Here is a 21,291-nt window from a genome sequence, read left to right as displayed (position 1 = left end):
ATTTTTTTCTAGGTGTCTGCAAATTGATTGCTTAATTATTTGCTCCATTATCTTTCTAGGTTCTGAAGTTAAGCTGACTGGTCTGTAATTCCCTGGGTTGTCCTTCTTTCCCTATTTGTAGGTGGGCACTGTATTTACCCTTTTCCAGTCCTCTGGAATCTCTCCTGTCTTCCGTGACTTTTCAGAGATAATCACGAATAGCTCAGATTCCTCCTCAGTTAGCTCCTTGAGTATTCTAGTATGTATTTAATCAAGCCCTGGTGACTTGAAGACATCTAACTCATCTAAATAATTTTGAACTTGTTCTTTCCCTATTTTAGCCTCTGATCCTACCTCATTTTCACTGGCATTCACTGTTAGACATCCAGTCTCTACTAACCTTTTTTGGTGAAAACTGAAACAAATGTAATTTAGCACTTCTGCCATTTCCACATTTTCTGTTGTCACCCCCCCTCCCCCATTGAGTAACAGGCCTACGCTGTCATTGATCTTCCTCTTGCTTCTAATGTATTTGTAGAATGTATTTAATCTTTTTGGTACTGGTGCAACCTGGAATGCTATGCTGGAATACCATGTCCAGTTCTGGTGTCCACAATTCAAGAAGGATGTTGATAAATTGCAGAGACACCCAACAACTCAGCATTGCTCCAGGTATATACCTGTACCATAATGGATGACTGCAGGAATATTTACTCTGAGCAAACAGATGTCTGATTCTTAGTCTAACTGACAGCTTAACAGCATCAACCCTGACTTTGTTCTCCTAACCCTGCCTCCCTCCCAACTGCACAAAGTTAACTGTTTTGTGTATGTTAAAAGTTTTAGAACTTTTAAAAATCGCAGGCCAAGTCAACAAGTTAGGGAAAGCAGGGAATTTTTGGATAGACACTAAATAATAATCATAGGGTTAGAAGGGACCACAAGGGTCATCTAGTCTAAGATCTAGCTCTTATAGCATGTCTCATCAGTAGATCGCAAAGTGATTTACAGAGGATGACCTGTCATTTTACAAATGGGGATACTGAGGCACTGAGTGGTTAGACTTGCCTAAGATCACCCCAGTGTAAGGTGACCAGATGTCCCATTTTTATAGGGACAGTCCCATTTTTTGGGACTTTTTCTTATATAGGCACCTTTTACCCCCCACCCCTTGTCCCGTTTTTTTCAGTTGCTATCTGGTCACCCTACCCCAGTGTCAGAGCAGGGGTAGAATCCAGGCCTTGCTAGTTATAGGCCATTGCTTTATCTACTAGATCACACTTCCACTTCAAATGCAGAAATCGAGGCCTGTGCATTCAAGATGAATTGTATTCTTTTATTCTGAAGTATTGCCTAGATACCAGTGTTATTAAAGTAATTTAGTTTATAGTAGATTAAATAAAGCATTAAATGTGGGATGAATACTCAACTGAACCATATTAGCACCAGTCATCCCCACAGAGAAGCAAGTTTTAAAAGTGGTAATATAGTAATCTGCTCTTAAAGAACGCTTAGGCCCACAATGTTAGGTCTTGACATACTGAATCCTAAGATGGACTCCTTTGCAGTGTGACATACATTCATCCCTAGTGTAAGCCTGTTGAAATCAATGAGGAAAGTGGGTGCTCAGCACCTGTGAAACCTAGGCCACTTGTCTAAATAGGGATTATCTAGGTGTGTGACTTTAGGTATCCATGCTGGAAAATCTTAGCACAAATCCCAGTCCAACCACTAGGCAATACTGCCTCCCTCAAGGTCAAAGGAAAATGCAGGGTCTAGGGCCAAATGTGTGACTTTGCTCAGGTGCAGATAGAAACAGAAGAAGTAAGACTGAGTAAATGTGCCCCAGACGATGCCAACTCTAACTGATCCTGACCCAGTCCTTTTGCTCTAACCACACAATTGCACTTCCTTTATTGGGCTTATGCTGTCGTCCTTTGATCCTGTTACCAGGGACTAAGGAAAACATTTATTCCACAGTCAATAATGCTCCCCGAAGGCCTCAAGATAGAAACAGTCACTTGACTTATCAGTTTGTGAGAGCTACAATGAAGCAGACAGCTATTGCTGAATTCCCTGCCTTCAGCAGGCTGCATACTGAGAAGAAGCAGTTAATTGGCTCCAAGGATAAGGCAGGCAGGATGTAAAGAGAAGACACTAACCCCCTAATATTTTAGTATGTATGACTACAACTAGCATGCCGTATCTCTACAGCTAAGCTTCAGTGGTAGCAATTACACACTCAGGCAAACCTTTGAGAGAGGAGCATTCAGACATGCTAATGTTTGCAGAATCTCACCTTTGTTTGGGACAAGGCTCAAGATCAGGCGAAACTTCTTATTCCTCCCCACACTCTGCTCAGAACTTGCCTCTCCCCTGCTTCCTGGAAATACGTTTTAGAATCTAAAGTCCTCAGAGCCGAGCTGTAAAATAAACATCATGAAGGCTCTGGATGGGGACTCGAGAAGCCACAGGCTCCCTGAGTGATCTTGGATAAATCAGCTAGAGTGGGATTTTTCAGAAGGGCATAAAGGATTGAGGCACCCAAAGCCCATTGAATTTCATATCACTGTGTACCTCAGGTCCCCTTTAAATGCTTCTTTTGTCTTCCTCATTTATTTAGTTCTGGAGTGTCTCTTATGCAACCCACCCCCAGTCGTTGCGGTGCTCAGTCAGTGGCTGGTTATGGCTAGGCCACTGAAAGGTAGTTGCGTCTACTACAACCTTGGAAAACAGAGGTGGGTCTTTTAGCTCAAACAGTGAAGGCTCATGCATTAAGATCCAGATGTTCTAGGTTTGATCCCAGCTGCTAGAAATACATCCAGGGTGCAGTGTGACAAGTGGTGGCCTGTACAGGGAATGAACCTCTTATGACAATGTAAACCACGTGCCCTAAAGCACTAGGGCATAAGAAGTTTTCCGCTCCCATATGTTGGTGAATAGGGGGAAGAATGGCCTCGGAGCTTCCACAGCTGCATAAGATACCCCTCAACTCCAGATGGAGAAATGCTCCAGAGGGAAGTCGCTCTCTGCCACAATTTATTGGTGAAAAGGTGGAAGTAGGGCATCATTTGCATAAGTTTTCTACCCAGAATTCCTTGAGTTACATTTTAGGAGTCACCATAACTGACCATATACTCAGAATTGGTTGGGAAGGGGAATTGAAGGCCAAGGAGGCAAGGATTTTGCCTTGTATTTCTGAAGGTACTAGAAACAGGCCTGCGAGTGCATCTCAGGATTCTACTACCTGCTGATACCAAACTGAGTGGGGTTTATAGGGTGGGAGTGGTGAAGAGAAGGGATGTTTGCTAGTGGACGTTCATGCCTATGGGTAAGGGACCAAGTTAATGGACTATTAACGTTGCCTGGAAGAAAGATAGCTAAATAACTGCTGTGGTTTCCCCAAGTTGATTGTGTGTTCACTTTCCAACCCCCAGTAAAGTTTTCCTGTTTCTTATGCAGACACAGCACATGTGAGTGGGACAGTATTGCTTGTTAAGGGTAGTCAGGGAAGCTATTTAGTGATCTCAGAAATTTGAGCTAGATGTAATTTCATTTTAAGAGGGAGCCCTAGCTATTGAATCCAGTTCTTGTTACTGCTATTGACAACTGGTGGAAGAATTTTACTTGTTTGTACAGTACCAAGCACATCCATCTTGGTTGAGGCCTCTCAGTGCTGCCATAGTACAAATGAATCAACCATTCCACAGGGTTTTTGGGGTCAGGAACCATGTTGTCATTCAGGTTTACACAATCAGGAGTTGGTCCTGACCTGGGCCTTGGAGCTCTTTTATGGTAGCAGGACTTAATAAGAATGAGCCTTAGCTTCGTGTAAATCCCATTTCTCACTTCTTCGGTAATTTTTGATTGATCAAAACCAGCTTGTAAATCATTAGCTGCCCACAGCCCCAGCCTATTATAAAGTTCTTTACATTTGATTTGACATAAATTTATGAACTTTCCAAATGAACCTGGTCTTTTGTTTGAAGTTGTAGATGGCTCCAAGAATGAATTAGTCATTATCTTCTCATCGCTTACATCTTAACTTATCAAATGCAGCCACAACTCCTCCCAAGTGGAACGATTTGTAAACAGTGGCAATTAGACTTTTGTTCTGCTCTGAGCCTGGGACAGAGCCCAGCGAGAGAGAAAGATGTACTGCATTACAAGTGGGATTTCTAAATTACATATGCTGAAGCTCTAGTAAAACCCTTATCAAACAAAGCCAGTGAGGAGAAAGAGGACTAATTATCAGAGGGTGCCAGTAAATCAAAAGGAGCAACCAAGTGTATTTTGAAAAGTAAGATACATTGAGATAATTGAACCATGCCGTCTCACCTAAAAGATACTTGCCCGTGTGTGAAAGCATTTATGCAACCTTGGTTTAAAGAAAAGCTGCAGTGGAAGGCAAAAGTTATTCTCATCACTCCATCTAGTTAGGAGAAGAGGAAAAATTGCAGCAGAATTATTGTAGTATGCTGATGGAAAAAGCATGATTAACTATTGGATAGGAACCTGCCATCTTTATCATCTGAAGGAAGTTTTTTCTAAAGCACCTAAGAAGAGTTGGTCAAAATTTTTCCATCTATATAATTTTGTTGGAGCTGGCTTTTTGACAAAACTGACATTCTTGTGGAAAGGAGAAAGTTATTTTTTAAATTGTACAAAGGTTTTCATTTAAAAAACCAACCCCCCACAAATGTTTGACATTCATTAAAAATGTTTTATGGGGCTAGGTGGTAACAAAACAATCATTTTTCAACCAGCTGTGTGCCTAAGGGATTTAGGAGCACACATCTTATTGAAAGTCACCAGAATCTCTGCTTCTAAACCCCATAAGCACTTATGAAAATCTTCCCCCAAGGTGACCTTGATCCAAAGCTCAGTGTCAATGTGGATCTTGCCATTGACTTCAGTGGCTCTGGGTCAGACCCAAAGAAAATGCAGCTCCCATTTGAATAGGTGGGGAGAGGAGTGATTTCCAGTGTGGTTGTATAGGAAGTGTGGAGAATGCTAGATGACACGATAGATATGGGGATATGCACTGGGGCTTCCACTGAAAAAGGAGGCTGCAAGGGAAAAGAGGCCAATATGATTTTGCATGGACTGTTTCAAGATCTGAGGTTCAAGTAGTCCAGTGCTGTAAAGGGAAATGCAAGAGACAACCAAATGAGAGCACAATCAGTGAATACTTTCAGACAAAGCATGGGCAGCAAGATAGCAGAATGGCCAAGTAATAGTCACAGGCTTAAAGGGAGTACATCGGGATTTATAAATACAGGTGGGGAGAAGAGAGAAAGCAGGGTTCATTGATAAATGGAGAAAGGTATGGAACTGATGACTTAAAAATGGCCGTGATAGTGGAATGGTATTTATTTTCTCTTTGCATATGGATTTTAAAGGAGATGCATGTAGAGAACTAGGAGACCTCTTATAAATATACCGTAGAGTGGCAGCTTGTCGGGACAGGGCCTACCCTTTTGTTCTGTGTTTGTACAGCGTCTGACACAATGGGGTCCTGGCCTCTAGATATTACTGCAATACAAATAATTAATCAATATAGCTATTAGTAAAGGGCAACATGGGAAATGTGAACATATACCAATCAGCCAGGCTGGATGAGATGCACACTAGGATATTAAGGGAAATAGCAAACCAATTTACTGAAGCAGTCACAGTTAGTCCCAAAACCCATGGGAAATTACAGAGGTAGCGGAGGAATGAAGAAATGCAGACAGAGCACTGATCTTCAAAAAAGTACCAAGCACTAATCCTGTCCATTGTGGGCCTGCAAGTGTAACACCTGCCTCCAGTAATATAATGGTGCCAACTCGGAGAGAGGAAATCATTCAGTAGGGAACAGTGCGCAGCACGGAAGGTGCGGCTATAAATAACAGATCTGACCCGAAAAAACTTGGTTTTGTTTTTACTTTTAAAAATGACAAAACTAGTCAAAGAAAAGAACCTTAGAGCTTTGGGTTTCAGTAAAGTGTTTGGAGCTATGGCCCTGATTCTGATCTCTGGGGTAAATCAGGCAACTCCATTGAAACCTATGGAATTACACCTGTATCAGAGAAACCAGACCAATGTCTTATGCAGTCTGACTACCTTCTAGCTCCACGGTGGTCCGGTTCTCAGGAGCTCCTGGCTGAATCATTTGGATGGGGTGTTCCACATTGTGGAGTAGGGGCAGAAGCAGGTGAGCTAATGTAACCAGGATCAGCATGATTGTCTAAAATCCCCTAACCTCACCCGTTCCCAGCCAAGCATTGAAAGTTCTGGCCAGAGAGAGACTTCTGTGAGATCAGTGTTTGGAGGAGGCATTACCTATTTGTCATCTCTTAGCAGGAATCCTGGGGGTGTTCCTCTCCTCCAGCTGCAGAGGCAGATAGGTCAAGTTGCTGATTCAGCCAGTACTTTTGTAGCCATTTAAGGTTTTGTGGAGGGTTTTTTTTGTATCTAGATAGCACCTAGAGGTAGCACCCAGTGAGGAATTGGGGCTCCATTGTGCTAGGCAACACACACACACACCCTGCCCCAAGGAGCTTACATTCTAAATATTGCGGCAAACCCCTGCAGTTTTCCTTTAAGCTCCATATTACCTCTGAGATCCTGAGCCTTTCCAGTGCAATAAATATATCTAAGGAGCAATATGAAACTACTAAAAACTGGTATTAACCACAGAAGCTATTTATAGTTGTACACCTTTAGGATAGGATGACTCTGTGCTTCTTTCAGTGTTGATTTTAAGAATCATTAAGGAAGACCAGTACATAAATGGATGGCGTTTATATATAAAAAAAAAAACTATTGGTAGGAGGCTTACAAATGACTAGATAGTTCAGAAATCTCTCATGCCATGTTCAGTTGGCAGTTTAGCATCAAATTATGCTTATTTTTCTCTTCTATAGGGTACATTCATGCATAGCTGAGAAGCTTTAGAAATGTTTATGCATTATAGTACTTGGAATAAAATGAGTTGAGGCTCCATTATAAGCATCGTGTTGAAACTCATATTAAGTGGATTCTGTAAGGATATATAATTTGGAAGATGCCCTGTGATATGAATAACAATACGAAGACAGTTTTGTTTTCACAGTAACCACAGAATTCAAGATGCACTGAAAATGAGAAGCAGCCATAAAGCTGCTTTTAACATCTGCTTTATATGAAGTGAAGCCCTGATGTCATGCTGTATAATCGTAAGAAGATGGGTATGGCTTGGGGTTTATTATGGCCATGGGATATAACGGCTTGCTGAAGGACGGGCTTTCATTTTTGTTAAAGGGAAAATATAAAAAACATTCCAGTTTCTAATCGCTTCTGGCCAAATTTTGTCCTCCCATATACTGATTCCAAGAATTATGCAGACGAAGCCAAGATCCAAATCTGACCTTGTATTGTAAATGTAAGGAAGAGTAACTCACTACAAAATATTGGGTCAGCTCCTCAGTTAGGTCAATTTACACCAGATGAGGCCCATTGTGTTTAACTGGAAGGCCACATGGTCTAGTGAATTGATCATGGAACTAGAAGGGAAATCCTGAATTTTAATCCTGTCTCTGCCACTGATTTAATGCCTGGCAAGAACAAATCACTTCATATAGGTAGGAGTGTTAATCATGGTGTTCCAGCCACTGGATCTTGTTATACCTTTGTAGGCTAGGCTAGAGAGACTATTACCATCTAATTGGACCTGTCTAAATGTTGTGGAAATGCTAGATGGTGCTGCATGGAATAAGGTTGCATTCTCTGTACTGATGTCTGGCCACTAACATTCCAATACAATGCCTTTGGTTGAATATGCCATAATGTACAACTTCCCCAGCATGGTCTCTTAAATCAGCAGCACGTAATTATTACATCAACGTACGGTTGGCTGTCACCTTCCCAATAAACCTATTTATGGAAATGTTCATGGCTTTAATACAATCAGCAATCTCAGCTAACCTTCAGTTCCCCAAGTGTTAGGTCTCATGCACAACATGACTATTGCATGGAAGTAAGTAACATCATGGTTATAAATTGTTTCCCTTAATAAGCATGCAAGGGAACCTGAAGGGTCCTGAGCAATCCCTGGCCCCGGACACGCTTTAACAGAAAAGTCAGATTTTGGATTTCCTCTGTACTCAGCAGCCCATGACAAATGAGTGTTCAAAAAATAATATTCTAGAGCAATAGGAACATGGACATTAATGGTGCTGGTGGGTCACCTGTTAGAAGCATCTGTATTGCACTGCATCCTTCTTAATCTCTCAAGTTGCTGTGTGTTGTAAAACATTTGCCAGGCCCCAGCCAAGCGAAGGAATGATTCTTCTCTATCTTAGCTATTTCTATAGTGTCTATCACCATAATATCCCAGGCCCCAACCCTGCAACTGACTCAGTCTGAGCAGACCCCTGAAAACATGTAGAAATCCATTGGTTTGAATTCTACCCTGCATGAGAGTTCTACTTGATGTGTTTAATGGGGGAACATCAAGGAACCAGCTGTTGCTCCCTGTTCCTGGGCTGCTGACTCTGCATATGAGCTAAAGCAGTGGGGGAGTGGCTCTGCCTTACCCCACTAGCATAGCAGATGTTTGCTCCAATCCTGAAATGCCCCAGACATGCCCCTTCCCCCCCACCATGCTGGAGAGGGGGGTGGGAGGGGAGATGACGGGTGCAGGAGTGGTCCAAAGGAGCCACAGCTGCCTGGAGAATCCATTCCCCCTCTGTCCCAAAATCTTAGCATATTGTCACCACGATACAAATAATAGTTAGTAACAATGAGCTAAATCTTGTTCCTGGGAAGTTCTGCCTGGCAAAACTTTGAAAAGTAGGCTTCAGGATTTCTCCAACAGCAGCCCTGGGTGCCTGCAAAGCGTGAGTAGCCTTTAAAATCAGAGATTGTAATGGGATTCCTGCTGGCCTCGCGAGAAGCATTCCTGGAGGTTTGTCCACAGGACCTTGCCTTAACTTTGGAAGGATTTCATTTTCAACTGCAGTTTGTAATGAAAACGGACATGTACTCACTCTGATCTCTCTCTCTAACGTTGCTCAAAGCAAAAAAGTCAGAGGTGCCTCTGAGATTAAAGAAACTAAACACTCTTAAACAAGAGTGCTTAGTGCTGCTTCGACAGTGTTGACTAAAAATGAAACCTTTTCATGTATTAGGCAAAAGCAAGGAGATTTCAATGGAGAGAGAAATAGGTCATGAAAATGAAGGCTCTTGCTAGAACTATACAGGAAAAAAGTTTCAGGGCTCACTTCCTTTGAGCTTTTTCTTCAGTCTGAATTCACCTTGGTTTGCATCCCTGAGTTTCATTCAAACCCCCAAACTTTCAACCAAGTTCCTGTCAATTATTAAGTTGCAACCAGTTTGAGTCAAACTTCAGGCAGTTCCAATGGAACGACCCTATGTTGGCCAGATTCCTTCACAAGGTGCTTGAACTTATTTTGTTTAAATGAATGTTGAAATGGACATGATTTTTGCAAAATGTTTCAGTTTGGACAAAACTGCACTTCCCCCCCCCATGGAAAAGAGTTTTGTTGAATTTGTTTTCCCCCCCAACCAGTTGCATCTTTAGGCACCTAAGTGCCTTTGAAACTTAGGCCTCTGGTGTCTTGGCTCAGGAGCAGATGATTGGGGTGCTCTTGCCTTTTACCTAGGAGGTCTGCTGAGATTTTGATGTTTAAATAAAGCTTCTAGTACTAGTTTACTCTGGAACTGTCTCAATTAAGCACCAACGTCACACTGGGTGAAAACTCCCCTTATTGTCTAGTGTCAATTCACCATCAATAGCAGTGATCTTATTTGTGTTGTCTGCTGATTGTCATCTCACATTGTATGCTCTCTAACACAGGGACTGTGGCACCAGGCTCTGTAGAGCAGTGGTTCTCAAAGCCAGTCCACCGCTTGTGCGGGGAAAGCCCCTGGCAGGCCGGTCTGGTTTGTTTACCTGCTAAGTCGGCAGGTTTGGCCAATTGCAGCTCCCATTGGCCACGGTTTGCCGCTCCAGGCCAATGGGGGCTGTGGAAAGCAGCGTGGGCCAAGGGACGTACTGGCTACCCTTCCCGCAGCCCCCATTGGTCTGGAGCGGTGGACCGTGGGAGCCACAATCGGCCAAACCTGCAGACGCGGCAGGTAAACAAACTGGTCCGGCCTGCCAGGGGCTTTCCCTGCGCAAGCGGCAGTCCGGCTTTAAGAACTACTGCTGTAGAGTGGTGAACACTTTGGGCCTGATTCAAAGCCCAGAAAAATGAATAGGAGTCTTTCCTTGCCATAAAGAAGGAGACCTGTCTGCTATAGTGCCTGGCACAATGGGGCCCTGATCCTTGATTGACGTTTAAGTGCTACCATAGTACACAAAATAAATAGTAATGAGGGCCTATTACCAGTGCTCAACAAACACAATGGAAAAACCATGAGCTTAATAACCAATATCTCTACTCGTACAGTAAACTTCTAAAAGCACATTCAAAAAAGAACTAAATAAATTCATGGAGGATAGCCATTGATGGACCTATTAGCCGGGATGGGCAGGGATGGTGTCCTAGCCTCTGTTTGCCAGAAGCTGAGAATGGGCGACAGGGGTTGGATCACTTGATCATTACCTGTTCTGTTCATTCCCTCTGGGGCACCTGGCATTGGCCACTGTCGGAAGACAGGGTACTAGGCTAGATGGACCTTTGGTCTGACCCAGTATGGCTGTTCTTATAATGTAAAGCTAAATAGCTGTAGCACTGTGCATCCTCTATCACTGTTAAAGACAGTAAAGAGACACGGAAGGTAACAATGATAATATAATCAGTTATTGATGACAGCCTGAAATGAGATGAGGGAAGGCAAGCTCTTCAGATGTCCAATACTTCTGCTATGGCAACAGAAAACGCCACAGCTTTGCTGAGCTCTGCTTTTGGTCTGGATAGTGAGATACAAAGTGATCTACTTAGGTTGTGGAAACACCCTTGTCAAGAGGAGAGGCTCTGAAAAGATTGTCATTCATCCTCCTTCCCTCTGTCATATGAAAACCAAACCTGCTCTGATTCCTCATCATAGACAGTTGTAATACTGCACTGTAAAAAACAGACACATAGGTACAGACAGCCAGGGGAGTACAAGGAAACAATGGGACAAGGCTGGTCAGCAGGAGAGGCAGCAGTATCAGTGCACCAGCAGCCAAACTGTGGGGGCTGATACCTTAGTGTGTGTCTACACTTTGATCCAGAGGTGTAATTTCTAGCTCACTGAAACATACTGGCAGGAGAGTTTGGCTGCCCCAAGCATGTACCTAGGGTCTGGGCCGGGGGGAGGGAGGGGTTGAATGAGGGGCAGTTAGCTCCTCCCGCTGCTCATGTCATCAGACCTGCACTTCTATTTTTAGCATGCTAGCTCAATCAGAGCTAGCATGGGGTGTTGCACTGTCTGGAGTGACTCACAACCGTGAATGCCAATCTCAGGGCAGATGGTCAGGAAGCAAGGCAGGCAGTTGTTTGTATGTTCCATCATTAGATTTTACAAACCCAGGAACACGTGAATTCCTGAAGCACTGTAATAGTCTTACTATAGAGTCACAGACAGTCCCCTTGGGCACTCCAGTCTAATTGCCACCCAGGCAAGCTGGACTGAATGCTAGTTGGTTGCCATACATCAAAGATCACAAAAGATTCAGGTTGCTTCCAGTCCCAAGAGACTAGTTACTTACCCCAGGTCAATTTGTACCTCGGATCACCAAAGACCATGCTTGTAGAGAATCCTATAGTAAACTAAGGATTAACTAGGAAAAAAATGTTATTTACAGTTTAAAGTGGGCAACATATATCTACACTAAATGACTTAGTCTATGGTTCCAAAAGGTGACAGAATTGTAGCAAGCTGTCACTGTCTTTTAAGGCTAACCCAGATTGACCCCAGGGATCTCTACTTTTCTTTTGCAACTCAAAGGAAACATTTTCTTGACAGCTATCTTTATTTGCTTCTTCCAGAATTCAAGCTGATGGGACAAGGCCATATACACAGCCTCTTCCTGATATGTGAAGGAGCTATTAATGATGTCTTTGAATCATGATGTCCCACAATGACTTCTTAATGAAGATGAGGGGATCACTTCTGACAGGTTGACCGTTTCAGGGCAAAAACATTTAACAGTTGTAAAGCAAAACCTTGAATATTATGTTATAGCAGGTGATCAAGATTGTAAGTGAGATTAATGCATGAAGCAACTTAAACAAGCATGTCAAAGTCAACACACAACACATTGTTAGTTCAATAACCATCTTAACCCACATGGTGAGCAGGACTGGTTTCCAGCAATGATTTGTCAGAGCTCTGCTGAGGCCTGAAGCCGTGGCAAGAGCTGGCACCTATTTGCTAACAAAACAGGGGTACGTCTCCTTGAGCTGGGAATTATACCTTCCATCTTGAAATGTAGACATACCCTTAGTCTTGTTTTCACAAAAACGTTTCAGGTGGTTTTGGGTTTTACAAAACCAAACCAATGATCAGTTTGGCTTGAGTACTCTTACAGCTGATCATTTCTCTCTGGCAAAGCAATCAATTATAAAACCCTGTGCAATATACACACCATAGACTAAATACATTACAGGCAAAATCTTGCCCTCAGATTCATAGACTTTGAGGCCAGAAGGGACCATCATGATCTACTCTGACCTCCTGCAAGTTGCAGGCCACAGAACCTCATCCACCCACTCCGGTAATAAACCATTAACCTCTGGCTGAGTTACTGAAGTCCTCAAATCATGATTTAAAGACTTCAAGTTAGAGAATACACTATTTACACTAGTTTAAACCTGCAAGTGACCCATGCCCCATGCTGCAGAGAAAGGCCAAAAAAACCTAGGGTCTCTGCCAGTCTGACCAGGGGAAAAATTCCTTTGACCTCAAATACAGTGGTCTATTGGATCCTGAGCATTTCTGCAAGACCCACCAGCCAGACACCTGTGAAAGAATTCTGTCATAACTCAGAGCCCTCCCCATCTAGTGTCCCATCACCAGCCATTGGAAATATTTGCTGCTAGCAGTCACAGATCGGCTATGTGCCAGTGTAGACAGTTTCATCATACCATCCCCTCCATAAACTTATCAGGTGCAGGCTACATCTACACTGTGCACCTTACAATGGCTCCTGCCAACGAAGCGCTGTCCACACTGGTGCTTTTCATCGTTAAAGCTTTTGTCACTCAGGAAGCTGTTTTTTTTCCCCACACCCCTGAGTGACAAACGTTTTAACAACGAAAGTGCCAGTGTAGACATCGCCTTGGTCTTGAAGCCAGTTAGGTTTCTTGCCCCTACTGTTTCCCTTGGAAGACTGTTCCAGGACTTCACTCCTCAGATTGTTAGAAACCTTCATCTCGTTTCAAGCCTAAACTTGGTGACCATTTTATATCCATTTGTTCTTGTGTCCACATTGGCACTTCACTTATACAGTTCCTCCCCTTCCCTGGCATTTAGAGACCAAACATATCTCCCCTCAGCTTTTGTTTGGCTAAGCTAAACAAGCCAACCTCTTTGAGTCTCCTCTCATAAGGTAGGTTTTCCATTCCTCAGATTGTCCTAGCAGCCCGTCTCTGTACCTGCTCCAGTTTGATGGGTAGGGGAAAGCTATGTAGTATCAGCAACCCTGGCACCAGAGCTACATTTCTTGGTGGGACACAGACCATACAGAAAGTTGGAACTGTCATTTACTGGGTGTTTATTCAGTGCTAGCACAATGGGGGCCACAATCCTGATGAAGGCAGCTAGGCAGAGCTGCTATACAAACAATAAATAATCAGACTAAGGCAAAATAAAGAAAATAGTCTCTGTAGGGGAGGCAGTGTTGCACAGTGGATAGCATACTGGATGGGGACCTGTGTTCCATTCCTGGCTTTACTTCTGGGTGACCCATGCTCTGCACCTCAGTTTACTTACCTGTAAAATGGGGATAATATTGGCCTCCTTTGTAAAGCCCTTTGAGATCTACTGAGGGGAAAGTGCTATATAAGAGCTAAGCATTATCATTATTATTGTATTAAAAGTGCTAACATGAGAACTGGGGGAGGGGGAAATGAGAGACTGAATGAAAACTAGAGGGGAAAAAATGTAGACTAGAAATGGGTTAAATGGAAATAGATAGCCATTTAAAAATGCTCTAGAGCTCCTAGAAAGATACGGGGGGGAGGGGGAATAGATGAGGAAAGAAAAAGGGGAGGAGAGAGAACACAAAATAGGAACTTTGGCCATAAAATTAAAATAATTCTACATTGTCATTTTGCATGTAGAAAGAGGAGCCATTTTACAAGGTGTTGTAACTTATTTTGGAGTAGGTTTGGGGGAGGGAGTTTTTTCCCTTCTTAGGCTGTTGAGGGAATTGCCCCTGGAGAAGCCATAGTCTAAATACAACTATGGACAATATTGTTCTACTGACAAGAGAACACCTCCTCCAGGGCAGGCACGCTTCAGAGTCCCAAAAGCTGTCCTGCTACACACGACCAGCGTTCTACTGATGCTACAGTGTCCGGATGACATACATGGATTAATATCCTAGAAAGAGCTAAAATCAGGGCTGAGATTTGCAAAGCTGTAGATGCCCAATTTCCATGAAAATTAAGGCCTTGCTTTATATTAAGGTTCCATTTATAACTGGCTCATAAAAGATTACTAACTGATCCATGGATGTTATAAGCATGTTACAGAGATGAGCAGTAGGTTTTATTGATGGTTACAGGCACACCAGTAGACTCTGTAACCATCAGTTAATCCCTGTGATGGGGTGCACCACTCACGGCCAGGAAGGCACCTCTGGGGAATAGCTCACCAGGTCGATGCCCCTTCTCACGGTTGCATGGTGTCTGTCTCTTGGGTGGGTGGCTCCTTTCTTGCTCCACGAGCGGCTGCTGCCTCTTCGTGACTCGGCCTTCTGGCCAGGTCACCAAATGGCTTCCCTTTCTGGAAGTCTCTTCCCACTGACAGTCTTCTTAGTCACTGTATAGTTGTGCCCTTCCTCAGCAGCTGGCAGGGGAACCCGGGCCCATGCTCTGCTCCAGGTTCTGGCTCAAGGACACTCTAGCCAGCAGTCCCTCTTAAAGCTCACTGCCTTTCCCCGAGCCCTGTCCTGCCATCTAGCGCTCCCCCCTCTCTGGGGTTTGCCAGCCTCCTAACTCCCCTTCCCAAGGAATAACTGTGGGCTACCTGTCCCCATGGCCTTCAAACACTCCTCCCTTCTCCTAAGCAGTGACTACAGACTTTCCCGGCAGCACCTTTCTGCTGCCAATTTCCTGCCTTTATAGCTCCAATCCAGCTCCCTTACTGAGTCCTGGGAGTCCTTGGGCATTGATTCCCCTCAGCTGCAGCCTGTTTGGTTAATTAGCCCTATCACAACCATTAAGAGATCTCTTTATCATTTATTGACTCTTTTATAAACCATGTATAACTGGAACCTTAATATGAAGTGGAATCAAAATCATACAAATGAGAATTAAGCATCTACTTGGGCAGCCTTGAGAATCTGATAGATGGAGATCAGAAATATGGACAACAGACAGAGAGATAGATGCATGAATGCAAGTCTTGGCAGGTAAATTTCTTTCCACCTGACCTTTGCAACATGGCACCCGCCACCCAGTTCTCAAAACCACAAGGCCTGTGTCCTGTTAAGAGCCATCTATCTTCTCCCATGACAATGATTTAAATTAAATTAAGCATGTACAAAATGTCCAGGAAATCATTAGCTACAAAGGAATTAATTTATGGAGCAGGAGCTTATGTGCCAATATAATTAAAGTGGTTTCATAATGGATGCACCAAATATCAGTTTACTACCTTCCTCAAGCGTGGTTTTATACAACCACATTCAACATGGGAGAAAGCAATGCACTGCCTGTCCGCAACCAGCAACAATAAACCTCCTGTGGGTTTACAAATAAATCTTCTGAGTAAATAAAACACTTTGGAAATGGCAGGTAATGCTCTGCCATTGTTAAGATCTTGCAGAGGGCCATGGTTTAGAGATTACAGCTGCTCCACAATAGCATTCAGAACAGAGCCAGAGTTAATCAGCAACACCACTAATTGAGGTCTGATCTCTGCAGTGGTGCCTGCACACGGTAGATGTACGGAACACAAAGCAACACCATCAATGGTGCTTCATTGCTTGAGCCAGTGTGGTTCATAATAGTCATGGAGCTGTTGGCTGGGAACTGGGGTCTAGACCCTGATAGTGAAGAAAATATGTCGTGTGAAAAATCCTGGGGTCTTTGCACAGGCAAATTCTCACAGAAGTCAGCAAGAGTTTTATCTGAGTAAAATGTGGGTGAGGACTTCCAGGTTTGGCTGGTGCTCAGCATCTCTCAGGGTTTGGCCTCACTCACTTTGATGAGAATTAGCCTGTGCAAGGACTGAGCAATAGCAGAATAAGGACCCTCAAGATTTGACCATCTGGGTAGTGATAGGGGAATTCTCAGTGGGGAGTGGCTTAGAAAAGCACCAACATGCTTGGGTAGATTCTTAATGTAACAAGCTATATGTGCACCACTGCTCTCTATGGGGTAGAGTCAGAACAACCCAAATCTGTGTCATAGGCCCTATACTGTTAACATTTAATGGGGATTCTCCTTTGCCTGAACTGGCAAGCACCTTGTGATGTTGCAGTAGGAAGTACTGAGTTTTCATAGATTATAAGGGCCCATCTTGTGTGACTTCCTGCAGAACACTGACCTTAGAATTTCATCCAGTGATTCCTGCATCGAGCCCATAATTCCCTGCTGCTGTTGTGATTGGCCATGGGCTGCAGTATAGGAGGCAACTAAGAAGTTCTGTGTGATCACAATTTTGTTATATTGCTTTATACGAATTAGATCGGCCACCTCTAATAATAAAATCTACAGCCTTGTTAGTTTCACTCTCTTTCCTCCCTCCTCTGCTTTCAGCTCTGCCATCTCAGCCCTTAGATTTGCATGCTCCTTTTAACCTTCCTTGTACTTTGCATTCAGCACAGCCAACTGCCCAGAAGTTTAATATACAGCACCTCAGATTTCGTTGCCATGAGGTGCTACTTAATCTTTTATCTTCTTGGGCTGTTGATGGTGATGTCAATATCTCAGTACTCTGGTGGATTTAAGGGACAGACCGCAGATAGCTTGGTTTTCTTAGCAATTAGGGGACCAGGTTCTTTCCGTGCCCCCAATTCCCATAGATCTGTGCTAATACACAGAGCAGCATGAGTCACCACGAGCTTAAGAAGCCATGCAGGTGTTTAAGGACATTTGAACGTTATCAATCTTTTTCTCTTACAGCTGTTTCATGGAGATTTTCAAAGGCTATTTCCATGGCTTAAGAGTAATGTTTAAAATATAAAACCCCACAGAAAAGGGCTGCTTCTAGTTGCTGCAAATCTGTTTCATAGTAATTAAAGTGAAAAGTGTGTCTGTGCTGAAACCAAAGTTAGCTGTATCTAGGTATATCTTAGGTACTTATATGGCCCCCGTTACCAAAGTAGTGGAGCACCTCACAATTTTTTAAGGGATTTATCCATACATGGCACCTGTGAGGTAGGGCAGCGCTATTATCCCCATTTTACAGGAGGAGAACTGAGGCACAGAGAGACTAAAGGTAATCTTTTCATAAACATCCAAGTAATATAGGAGCCTAAGTCCCTTTGGAAGTGGGGCCTAAGGCTCAGATTCTCAAAGCTATTTAAGCACCTAAGTCCCACACCTGTGAGGATCTGGGCATTTTTTGTAAATTTTACCCTAAGAGTTTGCCTAGGCGGGAGCTGGGAGGAGCTTCCTAGCCCAAGCAGAAAGATTCATCTAGCGGGGCTCCAGCAAGGGTGGAAGCTACAACTCAGGTTCTCAAGCCTGAGCTGCAAGATCCAGACAGCTATTTTTAAAGCACTTGTTCGAGCCCTGCTTGTGCAACTCTGTCTGCCCTGGCTGGGAGGCTCGCTCCCCACTGCAGTGAGAACTTGCCCAAGGTCACACAGGAAGTCTGTGGCGGAGGAGGTTATTTAACCCCAGTCACTGAAGTCACAGGCTAACACCCTTACCTGTAAAAGGAAAAAAACCTCGGAGGGGAATGAGCAAAGATATTAAGGGTAGCTCTTTAAGGATAGCCGCTGTTCTGTTCTACAAACAGGTCGGACTTCCTTCCTGTAGGGAACTATCCCCTGTGCACCCAGTGTCACTTCCCTCACTCTTCCCCTAGAGCCTGAATAAGTGGGCTGCTTCTGGAAGGAAAGCCCTTGTAGATGGTAGCATGATATCCCAGGACTTGATATCGTACAGGGGTGATGAGTACCCTCCTGAGGTGCCTCCCTCCCGCCCTTTTTTATTATCTCTCTATATACTTGTGCTAGGCACTCCACAAAGACAAGCTAGGAGGTATCTTAGTCAGTGCATGGTAACAGATGGTAAATGTTGACTCTTTAATGTCTCCTGATGTAGCTCTTTGAACCTGCTTTACCTGTATGCAATGTTTAATGTAGAAAGCACTATTCCCAGCAGCTTGGTGTCTGCTGTGCCAAAACCAATGGTGTCTCGTCAAAAAGGCCTAAAAAGCAGTTCATCCTGTGCCCTACTTCTAACAAATGATCCTCAGTAAATACGCCCTGATGCAGCACACCAGGGTTTTGGATTAGCTAGAGAGCTGTGTATATGCTTGGTACTTCTTTTTTTTTTTTCTTTTCACTCCCCATAAAACATTGCCAAATCCAGAGGGGAAAATTCCTGTAACGTTCCTATCTATCACAAGAAATAGAAGAGAATCCGGTTTACTGCTGAGATATATCTCTCTTTTATGCCCGTAATTTCTGGCTAGTGCTTCAGATCAGCTAAATTGGGAGAAATAACAAGAAGTAACAAGGTGAGAATGAAAAGTAAGATTGAAGGAGCAATCTTCTCCTTCCTCTTCTTCTCCTTCCTATCTTTTCCTTTCCTGGGCAAAGGAAAAGATACCACAGGCCAGACCGTGGCCTATTAAGCCATTGTTCGTGCTGAAGACCCAGGCTGAAGGGCTCTGTGCTGCATAAGTAATGCACAATAAAGGGGCAGGTCCATCACCCATGCATAATATGTGGCTAGCCAGCTCTGCACTGTAACTCCACCCCCAACTTCATCCTACAAACCGCTTTTAATTAGATGGCGCTACTGGGCCATTAGCTGTGAGCAATATCTGTGCTCTCCAGTGAGGTGCATCCTGCACTTAGGACAGAAGAATCCCATGCACAGTGTGCCCTTGTTGCCAAGAAGGCTAACGACATATTGGGCTGCATTAGTAGGAGCATTGCCAGCAATTCGAGGGACATGATTATTCCCCTCTATTAGGCACTGGTGAAGCCACATCTGGAGTATTGTGTCCAGTTTTGGGGCCCCCCACTAAAGAAAGGATGTGGACAAATTGGAGAGAGTCCAGCAGAGGGCAATGAAAATTATTAGGGGGCTGGAGCACATGGTTTTTGAGGAAAGGCTGAGGGAACTGGTCTTATTTAGTCTGCAGAAGAGAAGAGTGAGGGGGGGATTTGATAGCAGCCTTCAACTACCTGAAGGGGGTTTCCAAAGAGGATGGAGCTGGTCTGTTCTCAGTGGTGGGAGATGACAGAAGGAAGGAGCAATGGTCTCAAGTTGGAGTTGGGGATGTCTAGGTTGGATATTAGGAAAAACTATTTCAATAGGAAGGTGGTGAAGCACTGGAATTGGTTACCTAGGGAGGTGGTGGAATCTCCATCCTTAGAGGTTTTTAAGGCCCGGCTTGACAAAGCTCTGGCTGGGATGATTTGGTTGCTGTTGGTTCTGCTTTGAGCAGAGGGTTGGACTAGATCACCTGCTGAGATCTCTTCCAATCCTAATCTTCTGTGATTATGTATAAAGACTCCCCTACCTGAAGTATTTCTGGTCCTACAGAGATGTAATTAGTGTGGGTAGCACCTGTGATCTTCAGGTGGGTGATACTTGCTATTGCCTGAAAAATGAATAGAAAAGAACAGGCAGGGGGGTCCTTGAAATTATATTAATTAGCAATTATTCTGAATGATTACAGCTGTGATTTATTTTAAGAGCCACAGGTGTGCCTTTCCTTTGTCCTTAGATCACTAGGCTACATTTTTCTTCACTGCCTTACTCTGTTATGGAATGTGGCGGTGTCATTGTAATGGTCGCCATGTGCCTCCCCAGAAAGGGCAGCATTTTCAGTGGTGAGTGGAATTAAACAGTTCCTCCATATTAAGAATCTGAATCTTCTGTTCATATTTGCTATGCACATGGGCCCAGCCTAATTAGAGTCTCCTGAGTTTGCTTCAATGGTGCTTTGAAAATGCACACAAAGAAATAATCCCATGTTCTATATTCGCTGATGCTGCATTCATCTGGAGACATGTATGCCAGCCTGGATGCTTTCCCAGATAACTAATTGGACAGTCGGGATGCATGTGCAGCCAATCACACAGCTTATACTTGGGGAGTGCACTGTTGTGAAAAAATAAGTGACAAAAGGTGGGGAGTTATCTGCAAACTTGATCAGTGATAATTTTATGTTTTTCTTCCAGATTATCAATAAAAATGTTAAATAATGTAGGGCCAAGAACCGATCTCTGCAGGACACCACTGGAAACCTGCTCAATGACCTTTCTCTGTTTACTGTTAAATTTTGAGACCTATCAGTTAGCCAGTTTTAAATCCTTTTTAAGTGTTCCATATTAATTTTATATTGTCCTAGTTTTTTAATGTCCTGTGATGCCAAGTCAAATACCTTACAGAAGTCTATTATATCAACACTATTACCTTCATCAACCAAATCTCATCAAAAAAGATATCAAGTTAGTTGACGGGATCTATTTTCCATAAACCTATTAATTACATTATCCTCCCTTAAGTCTTTATTAATCAAGTCCCATTTCAGCTGTTCAATTATCTTATCCAGGATTAATGTCAGACTCACAGGCTTATAATTATGTCTCTGAGCAAATGCAGTCTGTGTTCCTAGCACTAACCAAGATGTCTAGATTTAGATTATGGATTCAGTCTTGCAGTCCTTATTAACACACACAGCCCCATTCACATGCATAAAGGTCAAATGATTAGGCCCTCAGAAAATTGCGAAAAGCCAAAGTAAGGCAGTCTAGACCCTACACAGAACCCACAACTTGACATGACTCCACCCCTGTGCCATGGTCCCTCCCATTCTTAGCGTGACAGTAGCTTTCAGTACTAAGAAGAATGAGGCCATGAAGGCTAGAAACAATGCTTTTTTTTTTTAATATAAATGAGCTAAAATTCTCATCTCAACATGAGCCTCTAGAATCGGAGCTGGTCAAGGGGTGAGGGATGGGAATTCCCTTGT

General features: G+C 43.5%; 1 long non-coding RNA gene across 1 annotated transcript in view; it reads left to right on the top strand.

Annotated features, from left to right (window-relative positions):
• The first annotated feature begins 6,094 nt into the window (after positions 1-6,094).
• Positions 6,095-21,291, top strand: part of LOC122458578 — a 72,988-nt gene continuing 57,791 nt past the window's right edge. Inside the window, exons 1-2 of the long non-coding RNA XR_006278624.1 lie at positions 6,095-6,178; positions 7,079-7,181. This is a non-coding gene — a long non-coding RNA (uncharacterized LOC122458578). The remainder of the gene's footprint in view (positions 6,179-7,078; positions 7,182-21,291) is intronic.

The sequence above is a fragment of the Dermochelys coriacea genome, chromosome 2 (genome assembly GCF_009764565.3).
Source record: "Dermochelys coriacea isolate rDerCor1 chromosome 2, rDerCor1.pri.v4, whole genome shotgun sequence".
NCBI lineage: Eukaryota > Metazoa > Chordata > Testudines > Dermochelyidae > Dermochelys > Dermochelys coriacea.
Note: the sequence above shows the minus strand (reverse complement) of the source record. Positions and strands in the feature narration are given on the sequence as shown.